General features: G+C 36.7%; 1 protein-coding gene across 1 annotated transcript in view; it reads left to right on the forward strand.

Annotated features, from left to right (window-relative positions):
• Positions 1-7,480: 7,480 nt before the first annotated feature.
• gabbr1b (gamma-aminobutyric acid (GABA) B receptor, 1b) overlaps positions 7,481-21,841 on the forward strand; it is a 325,006-nt gene continuing 310,645 nt past the window's right edge. Inside the window, exon 1 of the mRNA XM_030147671.1 lies at positions 7,481-7,741. The gene's annotated coding sequence lies outside the window, so the exon portion shown is untranslated. The remainder of the gene's footprint in view (positions 7,742-21,841) is intronic.

Consider the following 21,841-nt stretch of genomic DNA (forward strand, 5'->3'; position numbering starts at 1 on the left):
TGAGATTCATTTCCATCTTCTGATAACACTTCAAATGAGACTGAATTAGCTTTTTCTCCACGTGTTTTGAGGAATTTTCTTTAAGAACAGCTTTACAGACTGACAGGGCTGCTAGAAAAGTGAAGCCAAATATTCTTCATGTTCTTCAATATATGAAGCAAAGAACATTTCCATGTTAAGCATTTTCCATTTTTCTTCAATAAAGGCCAGTGTTGATATGCAGTCAGGCCTGAGTGCACATGCACCTGTTTCCATGCCAAATCCCATGCATGAACAAAACAAGGCATTTTATCCAAATCTTTTAGCGTGAGAGTTGAAAGCAGGATTACACATCCCATCCTCCCACGCATGATAAAACAGGAGATGAGCAGGAGACAGAGGCTGTGATGCTGCAAAGTGTCTGGAGACATGAGCTCAGGGTCTACCAGTCTGCACTGGGAATCCCGAACCCTCACCAACTGGCTTAAGCAGGTTAGAACTGGATACAAATCATCTCCACAGTCAAACAGTGGCTTTATATCAGCCGCCTGCAGAGAGTCAGGCTTACGGGTGAAACAGAACAGTCATAAAAAGGCTTTCAAGTGTTTTTTTTCACTAGAAAAATGAATGTGAGTGGAAAAAAAAAAATCAATGTATACTCACAGTTCAGTGCTGCTGTATCACTGTGGGATTAGAGTCAAGTATGTGGCTGATTTTGGCTGTATTTGAAACAATCTGAATGAGCTTCCTTTAACTGTGTATTTACTATAAAACTGCAGTCAGTTGCGGCCCACACTGGGAACACTGAAAGTGATTCAAATGAGACATGATCACAGTTTTGGACTTCAGATAACACATTACAGTATTACATAATATCTGAAGCTTGGACGATCTGCTTTTAGTTAAGCTCTGACTAACTGAAACCTGGAAAATTAACTCTTTGATACCTCTTTGTGAACTAAAATATTTCACAAAAAACACTCAGCCGCTGTCTGCAGCTGAAGTTTTGCATAATATCTTGTATCTTGTCATATCTTGTACACATTTATGCCTTTTATTCTATATTATTGTGTGTTTTAGATCATTGTAAAGTATTATTCAACAGCAAGTGTACTAGCCCTCACTGATTTTAAGTAAATCTTTATTCTATTATTACCTTTGTGATAAAAGATGGCTTTGTCCTCGTCCTATTTTTATTATCATTATTACAATTTCAGTTTATTGAGGGTGTGTTTTAGGTTTTGTAGTCTACAAATTGAATTAAAATATAGGCTATCCCACAGCTTCTTGTGTATTTTTCACTTGTTGCCTTTTTATGCATGCTTCTCTGGAGACTCTGGATCAGAGGCCAAAACAACACCAGGTCAAAACTTCTAACAGCATCCTCTGGAACAGGGTCAAAGGTCACTGACCAACTCAACAACAGGCAGAAAATACATCTGACACCAGAATGCATCTTTGAATGGTATCAGAGTGCCCTCACATATGCAGTCACTTATGACTGACGTTCTGCACATAGGTCACGTGAGGACAACCGGGCCATTTCCATGACAACTGCACCAATAGCTGCATTTGGACGAGTCCTGCATAGAGTCAGAACAAATGTGAATCTCTTCAACACTGCATATGACATACTGTGTGTCTTTGTGTTCATACTATTTGCTCAAATTAAACATAATGACTCTGTATGTGAAATGTTTTGCTACTAACAGGTAATTTTGACTCAGCAGGGTGATAAAAGCAAGCAGGCTAATGGGATTCTCCACACAATGGTGAGATGCAGCAGAGAAAAGAGAAGCAATTGAAGCTGAATTGGACTGTGGACTCTGATAAATGAATATCCATTTCCACCTGTGTGACTCAGCCCTCCCTTTGGACGATTTTAATACAAAAAGCAAGGAGAACAAATGGTAAACCAGATCATCCTTGCAGTGACAGTGCGGGGCGGCTCGCTGCTGCTGCTCCTGTCACAGTGCAGCTGCAGCGGGCAGCAGCCTGGCAGCAGGATGACTGTATTATGGCTTTGCAGAGACTACATACATCACCGTGGCAGAGGGAGCTGACTGGTCAGCTGCTGGGGGTCTCAACTATTTATCTAGCACAGGAGCAAGCCATCGGTCTTTCTGTCAACCAATCAGAGCTCTAATTTTCCCGCTCTGCAGAAAGAGGGGGTAGATATGCTGCTTTCATGAGCAAGGGGAAAAATGGAAATTATGCAATGTTTTCATGAAGTGACAATGAATCACAATAGTCTAACATAAAGACAAAAACAAAAACAGACAACAGAGCAGTTTTCAGCTGTGATATTTCCTCTGGATTTCTGGTGAAATCCTATATTTATATAACAAAATCTCATATAAACATTAAAGAAAATGAGATCTCATCATATTAAGGAGTATTCTATTCATGACAAAAGCCAGATATATTTCCGTTATAGAAGTCACTGTTGAAAAGAAATTATTAATGAGCCACAACATTCTGTCTCAGCCTCTCATAAACTGTCTGCTTCTGGAAATACTCCCTATGCAACAAATGTGGACTAATTTGCACCCTGCAAATGTATGATTTCTTCTTTTTTCAGTGATTTTACTTAAAACTACAGTGCTCAAGTATTTTAGGAAATTACTAAGCATTTTTTAATGCTATCGTAGCTGCTTATAAAATTGTAAGTCCTCAGAGGATCCCGTGGGCTGAAGCTGAGCGCTGTGGAAGTGTTTCATTACAGTAGCAATAACAGCTATGTGTAAAGTGGTGTTATTTTACAGTGCTTTAAGAAGGAAAAAAATGTGGATGTCTTCACAAGAGATAATTTACTCTGTGGTTTGCAATCTCTCAAAATGGATAAAATTGTACTAGTTTAAGACTGTGTCTTCTGAGCGTTAACATTTGATCAGTACCTGAGTATTCTGTCTGAACCGGGAAAGCCTCTGTTAAATCAGCAATAAATGTGAACAGCCACATAACTTTGGATTTAAGACAGGTATAAACCTGCAGTCTGCACTGTTTGGATGTGGGGAAAAAAACACAAAAAATACTCCCAGGGAATGGTATGGTGCCTGTAAAAGCAGCCTGTAAAACTGTTAACTGGTGGACAGGGCAACTAAACATGCACTGCACAAATGGGAAAAGTCATGTAACAGAGGAGGCTGACCCACCATAACAGCACTGACTAATTAATGCCTTGTGTAAAATACAGTAAATAAAGACTCATAGCTTAGTGTTTTGCAGCTCATTCTGTGCCCATGCAGTCCAAAACAGTTAATTAGTTGAACAAAAAAAGCATGGAGATGACTTATATTTCTTTGACACAACATACATATATACAGTCACAGAAAAAATTATTAGACCATCCTTGTTTTCTTCTATTTCATGTTAATTTTAATGCCTGGTACAACTAAAGGTACATTTGTTTGGACAAATATAATGATAACAGCAAAAATAGCTCATAAGAGTTTAATTTCAGAGCTGGTATCTAGCTGTTTTCCATGTTTCGTGATAATAACCAAAATCACTTCAGTTCTTACATCAATATCTATGCCATTGTACTGCCAAAAACAGTGCTTTTAGACATTCCATGTTTTCTTTTCTGTCTGTATTAGTCACATGATTCACACAGGAGTTAGTACTTGATTGCATAACCATTGTTTTTGATGACTTGATGGTCTAATAATTTTTTCCGCAACTGTATATACATTTTTATATCTTCGGGTGTCTCTTGCAAAGTAACAAGGTCTCAATAGAGTGGTACACTACCCTCTGCTGGGCTTCACAATCCTGAGACATGCAGTTTCTATACAGCACAAGGGAAGAAGATCTATGGTATTAACAGTGAAAGTCTGAATATCTTGAATCAGAACGATGACTAACACATCTGAAGTGGTCTGGCAGTTCTGAGAGGGCTGATGCATGTATTGTGTCATAGATATTCTGGTCTTTTTCCTAGAGTGTCAAACCAATAAACACATGTCTTATACATCCTTGTGTTTTTTAAAGATGACATGAACATATCTTTGAAATGACAGCCAGGGTGTTAGTCATTGCTAGAGTAGGAAAACGACAGATATTCACCTTTATGTAGCATACATATTAGAAGCATAGTGACTCTTATTAGTCATTTTTTTAGCCACTTCCTACGTCACTCTGTATTCTACATGACTGTGTTCTACTATCACTAGGCCATTAGCTTACACTTTTCACTGACTAACTTCATAACATCTGTTCACTGATAGTGCACAAGGCAGTTATAGCCTGCATAAATTATAATTTGCCTCAGTGTGCAGAATATATCAAAACTGTCATTTGTTGCTTTTCTCTTTAATTTGTCTGTACATCTGCATTTGTAAAACATACCTCAGCTGCATTTTCAGCAATAGTATTTTCCATTTTTGCAGTTACATCTTCCAAAGTCTCCCTAAATTGGACACAGACTGGACCTTTAATTTATTATCTGTCTGTACATATATATGCAATTCTATAACATACTACATTATTTTTAATGTTCAACAAGACTAATAATAACAGAGATACAAAAAGGAGAGGGCTATATTGTGAAGCACTGTTGGTGCGTGCATGTGTGTGTAAAGTGAAATGATTTTTAGCACGGAAATGATCATTACTGTTTTATCAAAGAGACCAAAATATTAATAAATCAAGTAAAAATAAAACCCTTCCTGCAAGTGCAGTGTGTTGAAGATCACAATGTTGACTGAATGCTGCAAAATATTTCCATAAAACACGTGATTTATAACACAATAAAATAAACAATAGAGCATGACACAAATATTTTTTTTTCAACCTTCGGATGATAGAGACTAACTGTATATGTTTCCATGAGTGACAAATGTAAACTGTAGAATGTGACCAAATAAATATACATTATCTGGATGTGAAAAGTATCTTGCTTTTTGCAGCTCTGGTTTTAAAAATCTTGGACCTTAATACAACTTTCAGGTGTCCATCCAAGTGAATTGCAGGTGCATTTTCCTCCACTATTGTTAAATTATAGTAAGAATTTAGTCAGGATCATAATGTTTACTTATATTTCATATAGTAATATACTATTTGAGTTGCTGATGGAAGAGCTGATAAAGCTTAGAGGTATTTTGTCCAAAAACCTGAGGCTGCCTTCGCTTTAGAACTGATCCACTGGTGTGGATCATGTAAGACTGGTTTGTCTAAAGCTCTGTTTAACATTTACATTTGCAGCTCTTCATGTATGGTGGTGTTTCTTTACTGTTTTCCACCTGATATGAAAAAAATTCAGATATAAAAAGTCTTGGACGTTAACACAACTTCATACAGATACATGTTGTTAGTGTAATTCATGACTATTACAAGTTGACTCAGTATTGTTTATGTGTATCAATATTTCTGTTCTTTTTTTGGCTTTATTACTTTGGTAAATGGGTGATTTAACCCTCCGGTATCCTGTCCAGCACGGCCCTTACTAAGCACCAAGTTTGCCCTTTCGGCACACTTGTGGAATAATGTCAAAAAATTTTTTTCAAACAGTTTGTTTTTAATTCTTTTACACTTTTTTTCTATTTCATCAATTTGAGCCGTAAATAAAAATACCAAATACTCAATAACTGTCACATTTTTTAACCCTTTAAATGCCGTGTTTATAATGTAAACAAACCATTTCTTTGGATGCAAAAAACACACACACAAAAAAATTTTTTTTCAGTATACTACATAAAAAGTGGATCACATATTACTTGATTTTTGCAGCCTGGCATATATGTCAATGATTAACAGCAACATCAGTTGATTTGCATTATTATTTCTGGCGCTAGGTCACATGTTAAAAAATACTAGCATCTGTCACCAACAGTGGCGATTTCTCATGGACTGCAAGGGAAGCCCGGCTTCCCCTAAAATTACGAAAATTAAATGGTTAAATATGTTCGGTTGTGTTGACATTTTATTGACTACAAATGTGTTAGAACACGTTCATCTCACAGATGAGTTCATTCAGAATCAGCTTTATCACAAACCAACGGACGCGATGTTGTTCACTTCTCATCCATTCCCGTTGCGCTGTTTTCTCATAAATCTCTGCTCAGTGCGTTTGTCCGTAAACTGTGGGCGTCTCTGCGCTTCAATGGGACTGAGTGGAACAGTTTTTTCATTGCGTCAAAACTGGACGGTAATTGGATAAATGCCACGATGTTGTCCCGCCCCCAGACGCCGGGCGTCTCTGGGGGTGAATGGAGCTGTGGGCGGAGCTCGGCCGGGCTGGACGCCAGAATCCTACATGCTGATTGGAGGTCGAAAGGCTGAATCCCGTTTGATTGACAGCTGTTTTCAGATCTACTCCTTCACTGACACAGTTTTGTTTAATACCGTCACACATTCTGCTGTGAATTCAATAGAGAAACTACTACGAAATTACTCGTTCATTTCTTGCACTGTAAATGAAACACACTCATTGGACTTCCTTGTTTCAATTTAACATAATTTCAGCGTTTTCTTGTTTCAGTTACATAATTTAATCATTTCTTGTTCGAGTTTAATATAGTTTTGTAGATAGTTAAATCAATCAAACTGTCGGCTAGGTCGGAGTGAAAGGAGCATCTCTTGTTTAAAAAGGCTGAAGTCTTACACCCACAACACAATGGGCCAAGGCCGTCTAAGCAGAGAGGACACTGGTCCAGTCCCTGGGAAAGACGCCCACTTGGTACGATAAGGTTACTGAGCATTTTCTTAAGTCTTTTTTTTTTTTTTTTTTTTTTTTTTTTAAATGTAAGCCAACAATGAGCTTCCCCTGTCTGAAAGACGAGCAGCCGCCACTGGTCACCAAGTGTGCCAAAAAGGCACACCTATAAATCAAACTATTAAATATTATATATTGATTTATTTTTCTGCTCTAATTTGATTTTATTTTTGTAAATCAAGGTCAGCCCTAATCATACATATCAAATGGAAGAAATAGTGCGTTTCAGACACACTCGGGAGACAGATGCTAGTCTTGTAATTTTCTTTTGTTTACAATGCGCACATTTTAGTTGGTGGCCAGAATTTTAAAGATCATGCAAAAAAGAACAACTTTTGAATTCTAACCTTATTTAAATTGTGAAAAATAATATGAAGTTTTTTATAACGAAGTGCGAAGAGTACCTAAAAGGCGCACCTGGATACCGGAGGGTTAATAGCTACATGGAAATAATCCACTGGTAATACTCTACAGGCCATGTGAGTTCAATAAAACTATAATTGTAGCTGTAATTATGAGTATGATTTGTAATCGATTATAATGATTAATATTTAATGACAGACTATTTAACTAATCGGTATTTTTTTTGAAAACATTTCCTGGTTCAAATACTTTGAGCTAATCTTTCCGCTGTTTCCCACAGAGTGTAAACGCAGCATCCGAGTCTGCGTCTCTCAGTGACGTCTTCGGAGAGTGAGGGAGTGTGGGGGGAAAAGGGAGGGAGCTCCACCGTGAAGCCCTGTCGGTGTGTGCATGTGTTTGTGTGTGTATGTGTGTGTGTAAAGTGGACGTGTGTGTTCTAATAATACATCCACAGCGTGTACACACACAGTGAAACAGCACCACAACCGACAGCGAGCTGACAGGATTTGATTTGGGCCACGGAACAGGCGTGTTATGAGCTGAGCCCACCGCTTTTCTGGACTAATTATCTCCATAAAGCACTTTTCCACAGAACCGCTGCTGCAGGCACTGCCGCTTCATCTTGTGCCCGAGCAGCAGCAGCAGCCGATGGGAGCCTGTTAATACAGCTGGCGTCTAGTATATGTGAGTATCTGACACAGAATGCGATGTACGTGTATCACATGGACAACTTTGAATGTTTGTCTGTAATAGCAGTGAAAACGCACGGATGTTTTAGTGGAATTTCAGCTAAATACACAACATAATGAATTCACAGTTGCTGACAGACACTTAGTTTGAGTATAATATCGCAACACTGCTTACTAATGATAAGCTAAAGGGAGGCTGCGGTGTTTTTATACTTTCACAAAGCTGTTGAAAGGGTTTTTAATTCATTGAACGCTTAATTTTTGCTAGCAAGGTAGCCTTCCAGCGGTCGCTCGTGGGCTTTATATTGCGCTTGCACGTGCGTTCCAACCGTCGTATGCAAACTCCGGCGAACTGTCACGCACGCGGAGCCGCTCAGCAGACCGTGCCTGCGCGTGCCGGTGGTGTTCGGGGTGTGTTGTGGTGTGTCCTCCTGAGTCCACAGTACAGTAGGTGTGCGCGCCGTGGCGGTGTTGCAGTGTGGTCCATTTATCTCTGTGTCATCAGGACACGCAGCTGAAGGCTCTGCAGTTGGCCCCACGGATGCCAACAGTTTGTGTGGATGAAGTGAAGCAGTGACTGCGAAGGTATCCTCAGGTCACTGTGACAGATTACAACTTGGCAGCGATAAACAGCAAGTCAGCTGAAGTGTGCCTACAGGGTAACCTAAGGATCCTGAATTAATCAGTGTTAGCCACAGAAAAGCCCCGAGTGGATATCGTTTTACTCATATTAATCAGCTGTTATTGGATGAATCACTACCAGAGGCTGTGTGTGATCCTATACCCACTGATAGTCAAATCCATCATATCTAGTTAACAACACCATACAGCACATTGGCTCTGCATCAAATTAAACACTTCATATGAAATGATTACAAAGACTATTCATTCTCCCAAGAATGCTCAAATTTTCACCAAAGCATGTCAAAATATATACAGTTAATTCACAAAATAATAGATATAGTTGTAATGATAATAATGTTGGTGATGATGCTATTACTCCGCCTCCTCCTTCTCTTTTTCCTACTACTACTACTACATTGATTTTTTTTTAATTTTAATTTTTTAAAATTGATTATTATCCTGTTTGATTATTAATTTATATTCTCATACATGATGTTCTTTTATCTCATTTCTTCATTTTTTGCATTGATTTGACAGCATCATGTTACGTTATCCCTGCCCTCTTTACTCTGATTCGCTTAATTTATTCAAACTGTCATGTTTTTTGCATTTGTTGTACACATCTCTCTTATTGTGTTGCTTTAGTTTTAGTTTTTACTTGCTTCTTGTATCCTGCTGTTGTGCCCTCTGCTTTGTCTGTCAAAGCACTTTGTAAACTTTGTTTTTAAAGGTGCTATACAAATAAAGCTATTATTATTATTATTATTATTATTATTATTATTATTATTATTACTACTACTAATTCTAATACTACTGTCCAAATATAGTTGCTGCAAAAATATGAAGGTGAATGGTCAAAAACGAAGCAGTATACACATTAACTGTAGAATTATTTTGATTTTAGCAGCTAATACAATTTGACACAGGCATAACGTAAATAATGACATATCACCTGCTGGATGTCAACATAGAAGGATCTCAGATTTAGTGTGAATAGAAATAAGGCTGGATGATTATGGTAAAAATGTTAACATGAGTAAGAAAAAATGTCATATATTGATTGATCTTGATATTTATAATGAGGAATGCAAAAATCTGTATTTATCATTCAAGTTTAAAGGTTGAGTAAAAGTAGCAAAAACCAAATTGTTTATTTGAGGTTGTAATGCATAAAGACCCAAACATCCACCTGCGACCAAAATCATCTACTGATTTGAAATGTTTAATACCTGTTGATCGACTAATCCTGTCAATACATGTAAATAATTGGTGTAAAATGCAATTTGTAATCTTTTCATGGTCATCAGATATGACCCATTTGGATGTTCAGAGGCTCCGTAGTGAACATGGAAACACTGTCATCTTCTACAACATGGATTCACCAGTAAAACCCATGGAGTTGGATCAGTAACAGTGGATGGAGACAGTGGGTTTATGTTTAGTTAATGATGTATTTGCTAAGAGTCACTTTTTCTTCAGTTTTCTCTGTTTTTGATATAATAACCCTCAACTTTAATCAGAGCTTTAATGAACATCTACATGATCAGTACATTAAATATATGAAAATACAGGATTCTCACTGAAAAAACACAAAATGCAGAGGATAATATTATAATAAATGGTGATAAATCACTTAACAAGGTGAAATCTAGAGAGAAATTTATTTGGGAATTGACACAAAAAAGCACTGGGTCTTTATGGGTTAATCTCTTCGTAGTGAACATGACAAACATTTACAAGCAGCGAAAATCTTCAGAGATACGGACATAGAACATTCCAAACAATTCTCATGATAAAATGTTTGTTTAGGATCAGTACATGAATGTGTAAGATTAAAACAACAACGAACTCAATCATCTTGTTTATTTTATTATTATTTTTTTATTGTTTAGCAGGAAATGCAAATAAAATGATCCCCAAATACAAAACAAGCATTGTATTGTAATGTTATTTTTTGTTTTTTTAATCACCCCGGCTTAATCATATGTTTGTATATCAACTAAACATAAAACACTGTGAATCTGCATCATTGAAGATTGCTCGGTGTTGTCTGAATGCTGAAAAATATTGTCATAAAGTGTGATTTATGACAATGAAATAAACAATAGAGCATAACATGAAGCATTTTTTTTTCCTATTGGATGATAGAGGCCATGTTGAATAAAAATATATTATTTTGATAAGAAACATTTGGATTTTTGCATTTCTATTTTAAAAAACCTTGGACCTTACTGTAACTTTCCATAAATGCTGCATCCATTATTTTAAGTTGTAAATCTGTCAAAATGTGTTGTGAAGGAAAAAGGAGAAAAAGAGATAATCTGGTCCATCACTGATAGAAATGAAGAAATGTAAATACATGTTAATGAAGATCATTTTCAGTGGGATGAGTGTGCTTCCTCCAGCCAGAACACATGTACACTGAACAGACTAGAGTCCCAGTGGCTGTGGGATTGACCTGTAATGTGATGCATGTCCTGTTGGAGACCTTTGTCAGATGTCATTCTCAATTCCTCATTTTTTTGTCAGCTGTCCACTGTCATTCTAAAAAAAGACTTGGAAATTGCCAGAAAACAACCAGAAAAACAAACAATGCAGACTTTATTCTCAAAATAAGTGGAATGTAGCATCAGTCTAGATGATATCTTACCAGTCATATTTTAGGCACTGGGCGTTGACATTAGAGTCACAATTTAACTATTTTAAATGTTGGAACGTCCGGCTGCCCTTGTGCTGTTAGTCAAGTTTCCATCCAAGTGTGTTGCAGGTCCATTTTCCTCCACTACTGTTATGTGATAGTAAAAGTTGATTTATCATCATAATGTTTACTAGTATTTCACACAATAATATACTATCTGAGCTGTTGATTTAGGAGCTGATAAACCTTAGAGTAATTTTGTCCACTTCACCTTTAGACCCCAAATCGAGCTGCTTGTCTGGGTCATAAAACACTGGTTTGTCAAAGACTGTTTAACATTTACCTCTGCAGCTCTTCTTAGTTGGTGACGTTTCGTTGCTGTTTCCCCCCTAATACGGCGTATCTGTTTGTTTCTTGTTTGAATTGAGTGAGCCTTGCAGCCTCCTTATTGATCCACACATGCGGATACACATAATTATTTGTGAAATCTGTTTCCATTCCCTTTATTTGCATTTACCTTTTTATCTATTCACCACCCGTTCGTGTGTTTTGTTCTGCATCGGCTGTAGCTTTACTGAGATTAATCATTATTAAATAAATAATGTTTCGGGCCACACCATCAAATTTGGATAAGTGCGGGGCAGTGTGTGCAAAGATACTTACACTGTTTTCATGTGTAATTATTTTGTGTGGTTAAACTCTTACAGTAAAAGGCATGGTGATATGTTGTTGCCACAGCTGTGTTGACTGATGCTTGAAAAGTAACCTTTTTGCATGCCTAAGTAATCACTGTTGTAATTGCTATTAAAGTGGCTCCTGTGATGTTTCTGATGACAAATAATTCTACAAAGACGGGCTGCAACTGTTATTTTTATTATCAATCACGCTGTGTGTTTTTTTTTTTTTTTTTTTTTAAATAACCTACATGGTTTGGTTTATAAAACGAAGACAGTAATTTCCCACAGCTCAAGGTGATGAATTAAAATTGTATGTTTTATTAGTCCTTCTCATTTTAAACCCAGATAGCTTTTCTGTCAGCTATAGAGCAGAACCTAATAACTGTTTTCACAATCAGTCCATTTGTTCATTCTGTCATAATTGGCAGTTATATCCTCCCGCAGCAAAACATATGTTCACCCACCACCACCACCACAATGTAAAGATTGTTTACTATTCTCTGTAAGAAAATGATTGCATCAAGTCAGCAATAAACTGATTAAATTTGTTTCTGATGAACTAATTGGAGGTCCATTCACTGATGACTAATCACATACATGTGCACCATCATCCAACCATCGTGACTTGCATCCTGCTACAAATATCACTTGTCTCCCCTTTATGACAACTGATGAGAGCAGATTCACAATCAGTCAAAAGTTTTATTGAAATGTAAGCAGTTTAAGGCCAGTTAGTGACCTGAAATAGAACCAAGGTAAGTGGTAAAAGAAAATGAATAAATAATGTCATTTTCAGAATAAGTATTGATGAAACCACTTTAAGGTTCTCTGCAGCAATGGAAGAAAAGATGAGCCTTGAGAGCTGATGCAAGGAATTCTTACAGGTGTCCCGACTTTTGGTGATTACTTAAAAACCCTTAGCACTAATAAACACAGTGTAAAAGCTGACTGTGTTACTTACTTCACCTTCTAGCATTGTTTGGATAGTATTGCACTGCAAGACATTGAATAATGTTTACACATTAGAGATAAAAATGCAATTAAATAGACTATCAGAGATTGCAGATCATCACTCCTTTACATTGTTTGCCTGCTGAATAATTCTACTATGTTGTAAGTACATTCAAAGAAAAATTTGCATTTTCTCAAATAGTTGTCTTGGTGTATTCTTGTAAATTTCTGCAAATTGATGTTTTTTTTCTTTAGAAGCAAGACACACACCTGCAGTGACTGCACTCAGACAATAACACTTAAAATGAGTGATCAAGAACAATAAAGTGTTGAAAACAGCTGGTTTGTTTATATTGTTGTATTGTTTATACTTGGAGAGGTGAACATTGTGCTTAACTCGCAGCACATTACATGACAGGTACCTGACGTTTATCCTTCTTGCTGTTTTTTTTTTCTTCTTTTTTTGGCCTGTAATTGAGGCCCAGCTTTTATTTGTTCATGTTGTCCTTGCCCCTGGCTATTATTAGAGACCATGCTTGTAATTGACTCTGGGTTTATATTTGAGGAAATATGGAATGAATCAATTCCTTGACCTTTAGAACATACTCCCTGGATGTGGAATCGTGTTTCTGTTATCCATTGTTTGAAGTAACTTGGGGTGGAGCTGATGTGATTTCACTGTTAGTATTGTTAGTATGGTTACCAGGTTGAGTATTTTGAAAGCTGAGTCCAGGAATGGCTATCAGATGTGGCAGATTCAGAAATAGGCTGTCAATCATCTATTTGACGAGCATGTGGGTATTTTTTCAGAGCAACAACTGCTTTCATTTTCCTGACAAACACAGATATGTCACGAAGTGGTCCCAATAGTGAAGAATCTTTAAAAAAGATCTGGACCATCTTCAAAGAGGACTAAGATGTAGAACACCTATCTTGTGTAACATTTTTTGTCACAAGGTAATGTAGTTTTTGGGTTCAGGTGGGGACAGGAGGACATGCAGACTGACAGACAGACTGACCTGACTGCAGTACCTTTGTGGGCCTGAAGGTAAGACAAAGATGGATAACTCTAATCTGAAAATAACTCTAATCTGAAAATCTTTTCTTTAGAAATAGAGATGTTCTACAACTCGCACATGCAATATTTCAATTAGTTAAAGAACCTGTTACAGCTGAAATATTATTAACCACTGCAGTACTCACCGATGGAAGGATCTGAACTATTTGCTTAGTTTAATCCAGCCAGGCTAGGCTGTTTATTCAGCTTTAACTGCAGCAAGTAGCCTCTCATTTCTTTAGCGTCAAAAAAAAAATTGGACAATGCCAGGGTTGATCAGAATCATCAGGTTTGTGACACAATGGTTCAGAGAGAATGAGACATCATTTTCACACATAAAGTCCAGACTCTAATTTGGGATGTGACGAAGTCTTGATGCAGCGGTCCGATTCTCTATCATCAGTAATCAAAAATGAATGCAACTATGGATGGAAAAAATATTATGAACCTACTGTGACACTACATAAGCATTATGTGGCAAAAAATATGTCACAATGAATGTCTCCTGTAATCAAAACCAAAGATGGTGCAATGAAATATTGCATGTGTGACTTTTTTTTTGGCTGGATATTGTATAACAAACTATGAAACCTACCATACATGTAAGCATCTGGAATTGTTAACATGGCTCACAGGAGGTTCATGCTTCAACGTGCTTTCAGTGGTTAGATGAGAAACCCTAAATGCGAGCCTAACTTTAGCTTGTTTATGATATCTTTAAAGTATCAGAGATCAGCTGATGGTGGCCCTTCAGCAGCAGGTTCCATCCTGTGTCGCTGTCCATGGTGCTGAGCCACATCACTAATGACAGCTGTTATGGAGTCAGAACAGCCCTGTACAGCTTGTTGCCTACTAATAAGCTGTGTGTGTGTATGAGAGATATACAATATGTATGGAAGTGGTGGAACATTTTTAGTTTGCATATATTTGCTGCTCATTTCCATTTCCTGTGGAGACATTTGGCCGATGCCGTCACAGACAGACTTAAGACGGAGCAGGTGGGAGGTTCCAGTGTCTTGGCCAAATACACATGCTCATGGGGATCAAACCAGACACTCTGCACTGATAGGAGGGCCTCTGTGAAGGTCTGTGCAAGAAGCAAGAATCACCTTTTAGAATATTTATCTGCTGTACCACCAACCCACTTTCACTAAAGAACAGATTACATGTGTACATACTGTAGGGATAGAGGGAGTCTGTGTAGGGATTTGTTCCTCATACATGAGGCTTGGCTTCCTCTCTCTACTGTACATTATGTTTGCAAGCTGTGGAACAGTTTTCATTACTGTAACCCTACAGAATGTGAAGCCTGACATTCCCTGTGGACTGTGGACAGATTTGTTTAATAAAACTGAAGAAAAAATTGGCGGAAGATTAAAGTAACACCTGGATCTTATTTTCATTCACTGATGGAGAGAACACACTGGGAGCATATAAGCAGCAATAATAAGGCTTAATAAAGAGATGCATCAACTAAGCAATTGAGTGATCGGTCAGTTTAGGGCTTGGCAATGTGGCCAAATGATCCATGACCTCTTCTGGGGTGGAATCATGATCTATGAGCTGAATCAAAGCTGTGTGTGGTAACTTCTTTTTTTATTTAACCTTTATTTAACCAGGAAGTCCCTTGAGATGAAATTTCTTTTTCAAGGGAGACCTGAACCTGACCTTTTGTTGATGATGTCTGACTAACATTTGTGTATAATTTTGGACTGACATCATTACAATATTTTAACAGTAATGATCTTAAGCTTCAGGCCCTAGGTTAATGCAACACATGTAAAACACTGTGTCAATACAGTAATTGGAATGTAAACTAACTATTTACCATCAACTATGTCATATCCTCCTGAGACCCAGCAATGTATTTTTGTACTCTGTAGGGGACAAACGTTTGACAGTTTTACTTGCTGTTCATTGCAAAGGACATTCCATTAAAAATGTATTAATAAATAAAAATTTTTGGAAAAATTTATTTGAAAAAAACTCTTGCATTGTGCAGTTTTCAATCAAGACAATTGTTTCATGTACAAAAGATGAAATTTTCATTTTCCTGGGTCTCAGGAGGATATAGTCTTTGACACCTTTTTTCCCCTCAAGTAGAATTGATTAACATTCGCTTCTCAAATGTGACTGACCGGTGTTTTTACTTTTTTTTTTAATCTCATACCAAGGTTGATGAAGCTTCTTTAAAATATCGGCAATAAAATTGTATCTGGACTGTGTCGTGAAAGAATTCACATTGTTTATTTTTGCAGAATTGAATTAGAAGGAGAGTTGTTAAGTAGTTTCTCAGGCATATAAAGTATTATTTTGCATGTTGGATATAACAGTTCTCTGCATGAAACAAAACTGTGCAAAATATGCTCTATCACATACAAATATCGGAGTAAAATAAAATCAGCCTATTCAATAGTTCATAAAATTCAGTACGTGCTAAGGTGTATTTTGTTACATATTTTATGTTATAAGCATTCTGAAACTTAAAGGATATCTTGAGTTTTGCGTCTGAAGCAAAATTAGGTACAGAGCATGTTTCAATCTGGAGGAGTAAAGGAATGTAGATCTGAAGTAGCTTGTCAGGTGACCTCATCTTGGTTCTTTACAGTATATCCTTGAACACATACAGGTTTGTTTGTATGTATGAGGCTGACTTTCTCAACTCGCTCAGTAATAATTATTTATTTACTTCTGCACATTTGAATTTGTGTTTACTGTATATGAAGGGAATGTGAGTGCTATTCTGTCTCGACTAGTTCATGGTGGATTTTGAGGATGTAGAAACCATTTTTAGTGTCTTTTTTTTTTTTTTTGATAGATGATGTTTCCAAGTATATATTGATATCCATTCATTCCTCCAGCCTTGCAGTGTTTCCTGTGACACCGACTGCAACACAACCCCAGAGCATGATAGATCCACCCCCATATTTTACAGTTGGTGCTGTAAGGTGCTGAAATGCTGTTCTTTTTTTGTCCAAACGCGGCTTTGCTGGTTGAGGCCAAAGAGTTCTATTTTAACTTCAACAGTCCACAGCACTTGTCTCCAAAACACTTAGTCTCATATAGCTTTGCTGTTGTACACTTCTGATGTTGGATTTTAGGGTGATGTCATACGCCTGCCTGACCAGCTACATCGTTTATGCCCTTCCAAATTTAATCTTGACCTCCAAACTTCTCCACAGCACTTAATTACATTTCGCACTATGAAACTGCAACTTGAAAAGATGAAAATGTTTTGCTGTCTTCCTGTAGCCTCCCCCTGCATTGTGAGCGTCAATTGCGCAGCTGCTTAGAGGAGCCCATGGTTGCTGAGTGTTCACGCAGGGTTTGAAGTGTCAGTGTATTTATAAAGCTTTGAAATTAGCACAGCTGACATTTCCTACAGACAACTGTTGACATGCCTCGGGCCTGAGGAGCTAATGAAAGTTTGAGAAAACTCCTAGCAAGCCTGAATATTTGCACAAAAATATAGCTATGCATTAGTGTTTACTGAAATATTATGTTTGTTACATTTCCTAGAGTGGCTTCCTTTGCATTTTTTCCACCAAATTATGTTATTTGTCAAGAGTGTTTAACATTCATACAACTGTAACGGTTTTTAGAAATTGTTCACTGATACTTCATGATTTTAATTAATTATTAAATATTCAAATAGAAATACAAAATAAGAGGAGGAAAGCAAATCAATGCGTATTCACACTGGGACATCTTCAGCTATTTCCCAGATCTTTCAGTGCTACTGTATATTGTCTCCACACATTTATGTTTCCCTGTCGTGTAAAAGACTCGACAGTGAAACAGCCTAGGAATCAAAGAAAAACCCATTTCAGGAGCCCATAGGCATAATGTAGCCATCCTCTTTCTTTGTAGCTGTTTCTTGTGCTTTCCTCTATGCTCAGTGGTGTTTGATCAAGTTGATGCATCCTGTCCATACAGCGGGAAAATGAATCTGATCCTATATAGTACTTAAAAGATATTTCTATATGAGGTTTATTTGTCTGTCTGTCTGCTCCATTTACATGTAAAATAATTTTTTTAATTTTCTGTCTCAAGTAAGATTGATTTGAAATATGGTCGGTACAGTAGGTTCTAATTGAGATACTGCTGATGCAAGGATAATGGATGCACCGTTGAACCTTACTGTCCTTGTTTTACTTTATAACATACTTTACAATGCTTTGGTCATAAACTCTTTCTGGCTACTGGCCCTTGCTTGTTTCCTTCCCTTTCCTCTTGAGACTTCATTAAGTGCAGGTCGGTACTTTATGTATGTATATGGGCGTATGTGTGCATTTGTGGGTTGGATAGGGATTTGAGAACCTTGGGAAATAAGTCATACGGTGTTGTTTAAGACGTGGTGGGCTTGGTGGGTCGTTTCATATCTGCACCTGCCACCAGCTGTGTTCTAGAGGTGGCTTGGGCTGCCCTGATGCAGCAGACACACCATTTTGCACAGACAGACTATTAGGATCTGGTAAAAGTTCAGTGGAAGGCTCTGCTGCAGTCAGACTCTTAGCTTTCACATGGAGTAAAGGTGTTGTTGTGGCTTCCTCATGAGTCGAGGCTTCTATGGCTTCACTCCTCAGTGAAATGTGAATTAAAACTGGAGTCATCCTTGTTAATCATCAGCAGCCGTTCACTTCCACACTGCAGTTCAGGCTCAGTATTGATTCATTTAGTGTTATTTAACTTGCAGTACCAATTTTATGTAGCTATGACAGATATCCTTAGAGACAATACTGGAAACTGTGCCCTCTGAACTGGAGTGCATTAAAACTATTTACATTGAGGAGCCGTTAAATTAATATAGTTTTTTATTTATTTAAGTAGTATTTATGCCCAGTGACTGCTGTCTTGCAGAGGTGAATAACAATACTGAAACTTCACTAATATGTAAGAACTGACTATATTTCTATAATAAACATTTTCAGACTCATACTATGAGCCTTTGGGATGTTACGTTCACACAGAATAGCTTCATCATTCAGAGGGTGTGACATGTAGACTGTAATTAACCCAAATATTATTGCTCTGACTGTCAGTTCCAGTCTGACAAAACACATAAATCAGCCACTAGATTAATCCAGGCAGCAGTAAATGAAGTATGTGTGTGTGTGAGGTTGTTCTGGGAGAGGTAAGTGAGTAAGCACATATAATAAATGGCTAAGTGACTGGTTTTCAGTCACAGGCTAAAAAAATGTTTTTCTTAGCAGAAACAGATGTGATGTTCAGTTTGGATGCAGATAAGTAGTTGTGATTGTTATCAACAGGTTGTAATTTTGATTTAGAAAGATGAAGAGGAATAGAGATGATTAAAATGGGAAAAAATGAACAAAAATAAAATAAAATGGGTTTTTTTTAGGTTGTAGTTTGAATTTTGTGGAGCATGAAAGGTCTCCAGAGGAATAATCTCACTTTTGTAATTAAGGAATTTTTCATGCTTTCCAGGAAGCATGACATTGATTAATTGAAATAATTCCATATATTACCAAGCTCTAGCGGTTGATTATTAACTTTAAACCAAACCTGACAAAGGTGCAATGGTGTCTATTACATGGACTGATGACACTCTGTAGCCTACTGCTGAATCCACAATTTTATACTATCCAGAATCAGAAAATAAAACCTTTATCAACTATAGTGTTGACACTATTAATATAATCCAGCCATAGGATGAATTAGATCAGAATCAGATGAACACGATTGTTTTATTTTAATCTTGAGCCCAGGGATATCATTTGTCGAAAGAAAAAAAAATGCTTCATCACACTGAATCTGTAATTTGGGCAGAAAATTATCAGCTCTGGGCCTCTAATGGGAATGTCTGAACTCAAAGTGTCCAGTTTTGCTGCAGGCGGGTTAAAGCTGCAAGTCAATACACTGTTTGCTCTCAGCATCCAATATTGCTGTAGGTGTGTTAACATTTGTAAAGCTGGTGTGATTCCAAAGGACACCTTGTACAAATCTCTGAGAAGACTTCGACAAAATGACAGCATCTGACAGCCTGGGAATGTGAACAAGTCATTTAATACAATGAAAAACTTTCTACACTTGTATTTGCACTTCATTTAATAATTTATGTACATGGATTTATTAAAAATTAGGCTTAAATAATGGATAAACTGTAGCACCATTATCATAATTGCTAATTTAATGTGATGTTTTTTTTTCTTAGATGTTTATTGGTATGTTTCAGGGCTGCAGTCGTGTGTAGTTAAAATTCAGCTCATTAAGAACCCAGAAACTGAATTCACGTGAACATCTGTGGTGTGAAGAAGGGATTACACTTATAATTTGAAGAACCAAGAACTTTATTTTGGGATCAAGAGTAGGAAAATATTGCCAAGATAATGACTTGCATAAATTAATAACATTTGTAAATTCACTTGGGTGCTGTCTACCACACTTTACCTGAAGTGTGAACAATTTGTTCTCACATGCAGCATTATTAATCTGTGAAGAGTGATAGTACTTTGGAAAAGAAAATAATTGAATATATGATTGATACAATGTATGTAGCACTCCAGGGGGCCTGCTCTAGAGTATGTGTTAGAAAAATGTGCTCCTGGTGTATGGCATGTATTTTTATATAGAATACTGTTCACTCAAAAAAATGATTCTTGGCTCTAATAAACATGAAGTAATATTTTAAAGTAAAATGTAACTGAAATATATGAAATGTAAAGTTTATTTATCCAAAAAAGTCAAACATAATGTGAATATGCTTAGTATAAAGTGAATCTAAACAAATAAAGTTAACTTTATTAACTAGATCACATAAAAAGGCTGAGCGTCACAGTCAAACACAGTTTATGTAAAAGTTTGCATTAACTAAAGCAAATCCGACTGAAGGTATTTAATTTATTCATATTGACTCAATATGATAGAAAAAAACATTGTATTAAATGCAACTCTTTGCATTAAACTTATGTAATAAAATTACATGGAAAATTTACATGTAATTAAAATACATAAAGTCAACATTTTTGGCTTAATTATTTTTTTGAGTGTTGGCTGTAACAAAGAGAGGTGTAGTGTCTGTATTTGTGTAATAAATAAGAATGTATGCATTAATCTGGGTTTGTTGTAAGCATGTGGCTTATGGTCAAACTAAATTGCACTGTTTTCTGTTTCCATTGTTAATCAGTTGGGAGCTACAGACATTGTGGCTTCATCAAACATGATGGTCTGTGTATGGATTACCCAATAATACTAGATAAAATCTGGAAGCACTAGTCCCCTTGCCTTTTAAAGTACAGGCATATGGTTTAACTCATAAAGACCCAAACAGCCACTATCGACCAAAAGCATCTACTAATCTAAAATGTTTAATACCTGTTTATCCACTAATCCTGTCAATACATATAAATATTTGGTGTAAAATGCAGTTTGCCATCTTTTCATGGTCATCAGACAAGACACATTTGGATGTTCAGAGGCTCTGTAGTTACCGTGGAAACACAGTCATCTTCTACAACATTGATTTGCCAGTAAAACCCATGGAGTTTGACAAATGACAGTGGAAGGACACACTTAGGTTAGGTTCAGTTAATGATGTATTTGCTGAAAATGTCACTTTTTCCTTAGTTTTCTCTGTTTCTGATACAATAACTCTCAACTTTAATCTTAGCTTTTTGTAAAACTGTACATGATCAGTGAATTAAATATAGGAAAATACCTGATTTTCACAGAAAAGTAGCAAAATACAGAGGATAATATTATAATAAATGGTGATAAATCAGTTACGAAAGGTTAAATAAAGAGAAAAAATAATTTGGGAATGGACACAAAAGTAGCTCTGGGTCTTTATGGGTTAATATTGTTCACAACTGCAATCTTTGTCTAGTAATATGGTTGCATTTTAGTAAAAAAAAAATAGGTAACATTCTCAGATTTCTCAGTATCTTTCAAAACAAGTAAGTAGGGTCATTTTGGTTTTGAAAACTTGGACAAATCTTTTCAAGTGTAATTACTGTCAGTCATAGTCACAAACAGTTTTTCAAGAAAAGCATGATGATGACAAGGTAGCAGCTTTGGACCACATGAGAGCCATAATGTACGAATGTGTCCTCTTCCAAAAGTGCAAAAAATATTATTAAAGCTGCCAATATCAAGCTCAGTGCAGCAACATTATCAGAAGGTGTCCAA

The sequence above is a fragment of the Sphaeramia orbicularis genome, chromosome 11 (assembly GCF_902148855.1).
Source record: "Sphaeramia orbicularis chromosome 11, fSphaOr1.1, whole genome shotgun sequence".
Lineage (NCBI taxonomy): Eukaryota > Metazoa > Chordata > Actinopteri > Kurtiformes > Apogonidae > Sphaeramia > Sphaeramia orbicularis.